Source organism: Erythrolamprus reginae, chromosome Z (genome assembly GCF_031021105.1).
Source record: "Erythrolamprus reginae isolate rEryReg1 chromosome Z, rEryReg1.hap1, whole genome shotgun sequence".
NCBI classification, from domain to species: Eukaryota; Metazoa; Chordata; class Lepidosauria; order Squamata; family Dipsadidae; genus Erythrolamprus; species Erythrolamprus reginae.
The window spans coordinates 93,518,385-93,527,764 of NC_091963.1; the positions used below are offsets into that span (position 1 = coordinate 93,518,385).

Below are 9,380 nucleotides of genomic sequence, written 5' to 3' on the forward strand. Positions count from 1 at the left end.
TTTTATTTTGCTTTATTTGGGGATTTCCCCCTTTTCTATTCTACTGGTATAAATTTTCTGGATTTGGTATCAAGAGTTAATTGGTGTTGGTGGATTGTAACATAAAGAACCTGAATAGCAAGAATCTTATTGTTTTTTTCTTGTTATTTTGGTTTTTGGTTTTATGCTGATTTGTTCTCTTTTTTCCTCTTTCATTCTCTTTCCTTAGGGCCTTCCAAAAAGGTGGAAAAATCTTTGGATTATAAATCAGATTTTGATTACAATTTTGGTCGATTAGAAATAGCAGAGAATTTTTAAAGATAAATAAGTTAATTAGTATCGGTGGTGGATTATATTTTTGACCTTTTTTTGGATTTGTTCACTTTTTGTCAAATTGTTTGGATTAGGGTAATGAAGAACCTGAAGATCAAGAAATTTATTGTTATTTTTTTCTTGTTATTTTTAGCGTTAACCTGATTGGTTCCTTGCTTCTTCTTCTTCTATTTTATAACGGTGCTCCCGAAGGGGTGGATTAAAAATCAGATTTGGATTATAATTTTGGTGGATTACATATACAGCAATATTTTTAAAGGAGAAAAGATGACAACACATCAAACTTCAAGAGCCTCCTAAGCGACTTCAAGTCTAGCAATGCAAAGAACATTAGATACTATGGCATAAGAAAAGAAAGCTAATAGTATGCAATTGAAATGGAAAAATATAGATTTAATATAAAGACTTTAAAGAAAAAATAGGGAAAGTGGATTAAACAATGAGAAAAGGAAAAGGCTAATTAAAAGATGTGAAGCAGATGATGGAAAAAATGAATAATGAATGCAATAAGTGTGGGGGGGAAGCAGGGGCTATAATACCAGTGGTATGATAAGGGGTTGTGTGGCCAGCATCACCGGGAAACAATACTACTTTCAGGGACTTTGAACAATCCTCAAAATCCAGCCGTCAGATCAAAGCCATCCTGAAGCAACGGTGAAGAACTGGAGCAGAGACTGGAGGACTTAAGGGAATTGCAAATTTCCTGGCTAGTCAGAAGAAGCCTCACAAACTGACGGATGGAAAAGTGTCATTGTGAACCATTATGAAGCTGGGACAGTCATAAGAAAGAAGCAAAGTAAAAGGTAGTGTGGGTCGTGTGGGCGAGAAAATTATTTTTTGTTACAATATATTCTTTTCTTTCAGAACCCTCTGGGGAAAAGTACTAAAAGGAATGGCTTGAAGAGAGAGTGGGGAGTTGGTGTATGGTAGCAAACCCACTTCCAATATAACTCATTTTCATTGTTATGTAATTCCCCTTTCTCATCCTTTAATTGATATATCATCCTATTTTCTTTTTTCTTTTAAAATTTTATATGCCAGCCATCTGCCCGGTTTGTTGGCATTTTCGAAGAAGTTTTGCTTTGCTAATTTAATAGTTTGATAATTCTCTTGTTGATCCAATAAATTTAATTCATGTTTATAGCCAATTAGAGTCTCATATATTTTTTCATCTCCAGGATTTTTTTGAAGTTTAATTTCCATTTGTTTTATATTGTCTGTTAATTCATTATACTTCTGCCCCTTCATTTTATTTTTCCTAATTTTGTATGCTATAGTAGTGCCTCTAATGTAAGCTTTTAAAGTGTCCCATAAATTCTGTAATGATGTGGGTTGTTTTGGGTTTTCTTCTAAAAATTGTTTTATTTCCTTTGTAGTTTCCTTTATGTATTCATCTTCCTGTAATAGTTGTGTACTTAGTGTCCATCTCCTGTTTTTATTTCTAGTACCTTTCCATATCACCACTAGAGGGTTATGTTCTGCCCATGTGTTAGTTGTAATTTCAGCTGATTCTATGTTCTGTATTATTTGTTTGCTGACCCAGGCCATATCAATTCTGGAAAATGACTTATGGGGTATTGAATAAAATGTGTATTATCTTTCCCTTGGATGTAAAGTTCTCCATAGATCGAGTAAATTCAGTTCTTCTATCATCTCATTAAATGTGTTTGGTAATGTTCTCCTTTTAATATTTTTCTTTTTCCTGGCTGTGTGTAATCTTTTTGTTTGTCCTTTATCCCATTATAATCCCCAACTATGCATATATTTTTATGATCTAATGTTATTAATTTTTCATGTATTTTTCAATAAAACTCTTTCTGTTCCTTGTTAGCAGCATAAATGTTAACTAATAGTAATTTACCCTCATTTGTTTTAATTTCAGTAATTATATATCTTCCTTTTAAGTCTGCACATACTTTCTTTGATTCTAAACCTTTTCTAACATATGTTGCTACTCCCTTTTTCTTTTTCTTTCCTAATGATGTATATAGGTTTCTCAATTTTGGATTTTCTAAATATTTCCTTTCTTCATTCTTTACGTGTATTTCTTGTAAGCATATGATGTCTGCTTTTAATTTAATTAATTTAGAAAAAGTTTTCCCTCTTTTATCAAGACTATTTAATCCTTTTACATTTATTGAAATTAATTTGATTCCCTTATAGATTTATCTCCTTTCTTCCTATTTATTCATCTTTGCTGCTGTCTGAGTTCTTGTCCTGCCTCTTTCTTCTCTCTGAATTTGTTCCACTATTTGTTTGTCTTGTCCCTTTTCTTCCTTCTCCCCTTCCTCCCATCTTTCCTCTTGACTTGGTTCCTCAGATCTGTCTCCGCTTTCTGTCTCTGTTTCTTCCTCTATCCCCAAAAGTTGGTCATTTATTTCTTGTGCTCTTTCTAAACTATCTATTTTAAGCTTTCTGTCTTCCCACGTGATTACCATCCCTTCTGGGATAATCCATCTGAACATTATATATTTTTTGTTTAAAGTGGAGGCTAGAAATTGGTAATCTTCTCTCTGTTCTCTTACTCTTCTCAATACCTGTTCTAGTATGTTAATCTCTTTTCCTTTATAAGTCCAAGTCTGCTCTCTTGTAGCCATGCATCCTTGATTTTTCTCCTAGCAAACCTCACATGTACCTCTCTTGGTAAATTATGGCAATTGGCATAATTAGTTAGAATACGGTATGCCTCATCTATTTTTTTGTGTTTGTCTTTTTGGGAGTATTTCAGCTATTAACTCAGCCATTTGATCTTCTATATCTTCCTCCCTATTTTCTGCAATATTCTGAAATCTTAAAAAATAAGATTTGTCCATTTCCAAATTTATCAATGAATGTTCCAATTCTTTGTGAGTTCTATTCATTTTATGATCCATTTTTTCATTCCATTCTATTAACTATCTTAATCTGTTTCTTATTTTTTTTCACCGTACCTTGCATCATTTTCGGATTATTCAATTGTAAAATGTCTAGTTTTAGCTCAGCATGATTTTGTGTAATGGCCTCCTGTAATTTTAGCATTGTCTCTTGGACCATATTTAATGTTGTGTTCATACCCTGCATTAGGCTTGAACTGCTTGCTTTCTCCATTAACATCTCTATTGGGCGTTGGGCTGCAGGAGAAGCAACCCGCAATAGAAGCAATGGAGCCTGGGTGGTGCAGCAGGTAGAGTGCTCTACTGCAGGCCACTGAAGCTGACTGTAAATCTGTAGGTCAGCGGTTCAAATCTCATCACCGTCTCAAGGTTGACTCAGCCTTCCATCCTTCCGAGGTGGGTAAAATGAGGACCCGGATTGTGGGGGCAATATGCTGGCTCTGTTAAAAAGTGTTATTGCTAACACGTTGTAAGCTGGCCTGAGTCTAAGGAGAAGAGCAGCATAAAAATCAAATGAATGAATAAATGAATGAATAAATAAATAAATAAATAAATAAACCCCTGCAGCCCCAGTAACAACTTGTTTTTTACCTCCTTTTGTTATTTGTAAGGTTGCAGTACTCGATATTTCTTTTAATATGTTGTTCTGTTTTTCTAATATACTGAAAATCCTATTCCAGATTATCATCCAAGAATCACAAACAAATCTTTCCCTATATGCTATTGTATACTTAATTCAATCATTTGAAATTAAATTAACCTTGCAAAAAACAAACCAACAATAGATCAATAGGATATAAACTTATAAACTTATCTAGATTTTTAAACTTATTGAATATTACAACTTCTATAGGTATAACATGAATATAAACCTTTAAGCTGAGTTAAGATATAGAGATAAAATTAAAATTAAAATATCTGTTACAATAAAAGAGGAAAGAAAAGGAGGAAAAAGAAAGATATCTATGACACTATTTTATTAAATATCCTTATCCTTCTTAATTAATACTAAGTAACTCTAAGAGGAAAGGGTCTAATAGAAATAGAAACAATTGGAAAAAAATGGGAAGTAGGAAGAAAATTATAAAAGGATAGTCCAAATGTTCAATTCTCAAAAGAGAGAGGGAAATTCAGTAGTTCAGAACTTAAGGGATACCTTGTAGCAGTCTTTGTGGCTAGAGATAGTGTAACAGTGACAGTTGTTCGTATTTATAAATAGGCTTTTCAAAGAGATTTTCTCAGAAAGAGTTTCTCTCAGTATTATCTGCAAAGCAGTTTAGTTAGATTGTAAATTGTTTAAGATCGATCTCCCTGGATTCTTTAGTATCCAGCTCTGTTAATGGTTACCCAGTGCTCAGCTGTTCTCCCATCTGGTAATCATGTGCTCTTGTGCTCTGACAATTAGCACCGATTTCCTTGATCGTCCCTTTACAAAGTTTTTCCCTATAATAATGTCCTTTTTCTGGATGGTGGCAAGTCTCAGGACCATTGTAGCAGCTTTATCTCACTCTGTTTTATTTGACTATGGCCCAAGGATCCGAATTCCTCTACCGATGTTCTAGCAAACCCATCACCAGTAGTGAAGACAGCAGCGGACTCTTGAATTATAAAGCCCTGTTGATGGTTTTTAAAATTGACTTTGTTTATTTCTGTGTTGTTTTTTTATTGCTCTACTTCGTTCCCCTTAAATAATTGTTCAGTGGAACCTCGGGTAACGACTACCCTCCATTCTGGAATGTTGGTCTTTATCTGAAATGTTTGGTATTCAAAACAATTTTTCCCATAAGAAATGGATTTAATTGGTTCCCAGGCCCTGTTGACTCGCTATTTCCTTTATTTCTTATGGAGAAAATTGATCCCTCTTTTATCGCTGGCATTCCGTTCCAGGGCCACCCACAAGAAAGGATTTTTTTCTCTCCCCCACACACCCATTTTCCCTTACTCCCCCTCTGTTCTCTTTACCTCTTTACCTCTTGTCTCTCTGCCTTCATCTCCTCGGCAGGCAGGCAGGCACTAAGTTTGGTGGTCCCGGCGGCGACTTCTCTTTGAGGACAGTGACAGCATCGGCGGCTCTGACGGATTCTCTTCAAGGACAATGGTGGTGGCAGGGGCCCGGGTATGGACGTGAGATTCCCGGTGCTGTTGCTCCTCAAAGAGAAGCCACCGGAGCTGGCTCAGCAGTTGACACCACCACCACCACCAGCTGGTCCTGGCGGCAGCAACTGCTGAGACGGCTCCCATTCGAGGAGCAGCAGCACCGGGAACGTCACATCCATGCCCAGGTGCCTGCCGCCACCCCCACCACTATCCTCAAAGAGAAGCCACTGGAGCTGCCACGGCTGTCCTCAAGGAGAAGCTGCCACTGGGACCAGCAAACTCAGTGCCTGCCTGCTGAAGAGATGAAGGCAGAGAGGCACGAGGTAAAGAGGTAGTAAGGAGAGTGGGGGGAGTGAGGGACAATGGGTGTAACATTTCCAATAACAACCAAAAATTTCTGTTTGGTATTCGAATTTTGGTTCAGTATCTAGTGCAAACTTTTAATGAAATTTTTAGTTGTTACCCAAAATGTTCGCTATCCAAGGCATTCGTTAACTGAGGTTCCACTGTATTTGTTTCCCCCCCCCCAAGTATTTTTCTTTCCTTTATATTTGTTCCCTTTTTTGTCAAATAGTTTCGATTAATTTAAAGAAACTGAATAGCAATAATCTTATTGTTTTCATTTTTCTTGCTATTTTGGTTTTAGGCTGACTTATTCCCTTTTTTCTTCTTTCTATTTTATTTTTTAATTTATAATTATAAACCCTAGCTGTTGGGAAATTTTGGGCTTTCTTAATCTTTTTTAAAATTGCTCTGCCTCACTCCTATTCAATATCTGCATTCATTTTTATCTCCTTTTTTCTTCTTTTGGATTTGTTCGCTTTTTGTCAAACCATTTGGATTAGGGTAGTGAACCTGAAGATCAAGAAACGTATTTTTAATTTTTTTCTTGTTATTTTACATTAGCCTGATTGTTTCCTTTCTTCATTTTTTTATGGTCCTCCTGAAGGGGTGGATTAAATATTGGAATTAAAAATCGTATTTTGATTTTAATTTGGTGGATCACATATACAATAGAGTCTTGGTTGTCCAACATAAATGGGCGGGCTGATAGTCTGATAGCCAAAATGTCGGATAATCCTGATTCTACTGTACTGCTTCTGTCCTCGTCTCTCTCTCTCTCTCTCTCTCTCTCACGCTTACCCTTTTCATTCATTTCCTTTTCCCAGCTTTGAAGTTAAATTGCATTTTGAACATGAGGGAGAGGCGGAGGCGGGTGTCCGCCTTCTCCAATAACAACAAGTAGCCCACAGAGGTGGGTCGGGCAAGCTTTTGCCTTCTCGTGCTCCCTGCTGCCCGTCTCCTGGGCCCAGCACTGGCAGGCAGCTTCCATGAGGAAGTGGCGGTGAGGAGGAGGAGGTAGAGGAGGAGGAGGAAAGGGAGGGCAAAGAGGGCTGGAAAGTCAGAAAGGAGCAGCAGCAACTCTGGCCACAGCGGTATTGACTGCTAGAGCACAGTGGAAGTGGCACTGCTTTTAACCGTGGCAGCCAAAACAAATCGAGCGTTCATCATTTATTAGGGGGGGGTGAAGTGGGCCAGCTCAGAGTGGACTGATAAGCTCACCTGCCCCCTCGCTGTATGTGCCACAGCTGCCCAAAATGGTGCTCCCCCAGCCGGGGCTGGATGCCTCCCCAGCCCTTCTTGGCTCAGGCGCCGCATTCTATCTGCTGAGCCTTTGGCTGTGTAGCCTGCAGCTGAAGCAGCCGGGCCTGGCAGCTATCCGCACTGAGCCTCCCTCAATCCCACTTCCCTTTTAGACTTTTGGCTGCAAGCAAACAAGGAAGCAAGCGTGCTCCCTCACCCACCTCCCCCTGCTTGCCACAGCCAGTGCTTTGCATTCTTGGGGGTGAGGGATACTCAAGGCTGCAATAGAGGTAGGATTGAGGGAGCCTCAGCACAAATGACCGCTACCCGCCAGCCCTGGCTGCTGCAACCGTGGGCTCTGCAGCCAAAGGCTCAGCAGAAAGAGCGCAGTGCCTGAGCCAAGGAGGGCTGGGGAGGCATCCGACCCCAGTTGGGGGGGGACCATTCAAGGGCGGCCATGGGCCATGTGGCGAAGGGGCAGGTGAGCTGATCGGTCCACTCTGAGCATTCCCGCACCAACCCCTGCCAATAAATAGCGAAGGCTGTTTGTTTTGGCTGCTGCAGTACAAAGCAGCACCCTCACCGCCGTGATCTAGCAGTCAGCACCACCATTGCCAGAGCTGCTGCTGCTCCATTCTGACTTTTCGGCCCTCTTCGACCTCCCTTTGCTCTTCCTCCTCCATCTCCTCCCCCCACCTCCTCATGGAACCTGCCTGCCGATGCCAGGACTTGGAGGTGGACAGTTGGGGGGAGGGGGCAGGAGGCTAAAGCCCATCTGACCCACCTCCGTGGGCTACCTATTAACCGTGGCAGCCAAAACAAATCGAGCGTTCACCATTTATTAGGGGGGGGGGCGAAGTGGGCCAGCTCAGAGTGGACTGATAAGCTCACCTGACCCCTCGCTGTATGTCCCACAGCTGCCCAAAATGGTGCAATTGGGGAACGCTTCCTCCCACCTTGCTTCCCCGTTGGGGCTGTCATGTTTGGCAGGGTGCCTGGCAGGACAGAAATGCCTACAGCCACTCCTCCAAGCATCAACGACGTCGGATAATCCAGAGTGTCAGAAAACTGAAGGATGGATAACCGAGACTCTACTCTACATGAATATTTTTAAAGGTGAAAAGATGACAACACATCAACCTTCAACAGCCTCCTCAGCGACTTCTAGTCTAGCAACACAAAGAACATGGGATACTATGGCATAAGTAATTTCTTTTTTTTCTTGACTTCTTTTTATTGTTATTGTTACTTGTAATTTTATACTATTGTAAGCCGCCCTGAGTCCTTCTGAATTGGGCGGCACAGAAGTCAAATTAAATAAATAAATAGATAAATAAATAAGAAAAGAAAGCTAATATTTAGGGTTTGTGTGGCCAGCATCACTGGGAAACAATAGTTTTTTCAAAGAATCGTCAAAATCCCAGCCGTCAGTGTGTGTCTTCAGATCAAAGCCATCCTGAAAGGACGGTGAAGAAGTGGCACAGAGACTGCGTGATGCAGGGAAATTGCAAATTTCCTGGTAGTTGGAAGAAGCCTCACAAACTGATGGTTGGAAAAGTGGCCATTGCGAGCCGTTATGAAGCTGGGGCAGTGAAAAAATGAATTTTTGTTACAATACATTCTTTTCTTTCAGAAGCCTCTGGGAAAAAGTATCAAAAGGAACGATTTGAAGAGAGAAGTGGGGAGTTGCCGTGTGGTAGCAAACCAACCTCCTATATAATAACAGCGAAGACAGCAGTGGAGTCTGGAAATATTAAGCCCTGTTAATGGTTTTTAAAATTGATTTTGTTTATTTATGTGTTGTTGTTTTTATTGCTCAACTTCATTCCCCTTAAATAATTATACAGTGGAACCTCAGCTAACGGCGACTATCTGTTCTGGAATGTTGGTCGTTAGCCGAAATGTTCGGTATCCGAAACAATTTTCCCCATAAGAAATAAAGAAAATGGATTTAATTGGTTCCCAGCCCCTGTTGACTCCCTATTTCCTTTATTTCTAATGGGGAAAATTGAACCCTCATTTATCGCCAGTGGTCCGTTCCAGGACCACCTGCGATAAAGGATAATTTTCTCTCCCCCACACACTCATTGTCCCTCACTCCCCCTCTGTTCTCCTTACCTCTTTACCTCTTGTCTCTCTGCCTTCGTCTCCTCGGCAGGTAGGCAATGAGTTTGCTTGTCGTGGCGGCGGCTTCTCTTTGAGGAAAGCGATAGTGGCAGCAGTGACAATGGCGGATCTGGCGGCTTCTCTTCAAGGACAGTGGCGGCGGCGGGAGCCTGGGCATGGACGTGAGATTCCTGGTGCTGCTGCTTCTCAAAGGGAAGCCACGGGAGCTGGCTCAGCAGTTGACACCACCACCACTGCCACCAGCTGGTTCTGGCGGCAGCAACTGCTGAGGCGGCTCCGGCGGTTTCTCTTCGAGGAGCAGCAGAACTGGGAACATCATGTCCATGCCCAGGCCCCTGCTGCCGCCACCGCCATCGCCACTGTCCTCAAAGAGAAGCCACCGCCAGG

At 40.9% G+C, this 9,380-nt stretch overlaps 1 protein-coding gene and 1 long non-coding RNA gene across 5 annotated transcripts in view; one reads left to right on the plus strand and one right to left on the minus strand.

Moving 5' to 3' along the window:
* LOC139153276 (uncharacterized) overlaps window positions 1-4,117 on the plus strand; it is a 37,297-nt gene extending 33,180 nt beyond the window's left edge. Inside the window, exon 2 of the long non-coding RNA XR_011556785.1 lies at window positions 209-4,117. This is a non-coding gene — a long non-coding RNA (uncharacterized lncRNA). The remainder of the gene's footprint in view (window positions 1-208) is intronic.
* IFI35 (interferon induced protein 35) overlaps window positions 1-9,380 on the minus strand; it is a 102,487-nt gene that overhangs the window by 56,158 nt on the left and 36,949 nt on the right. The window lies entirely within an intron of this gene.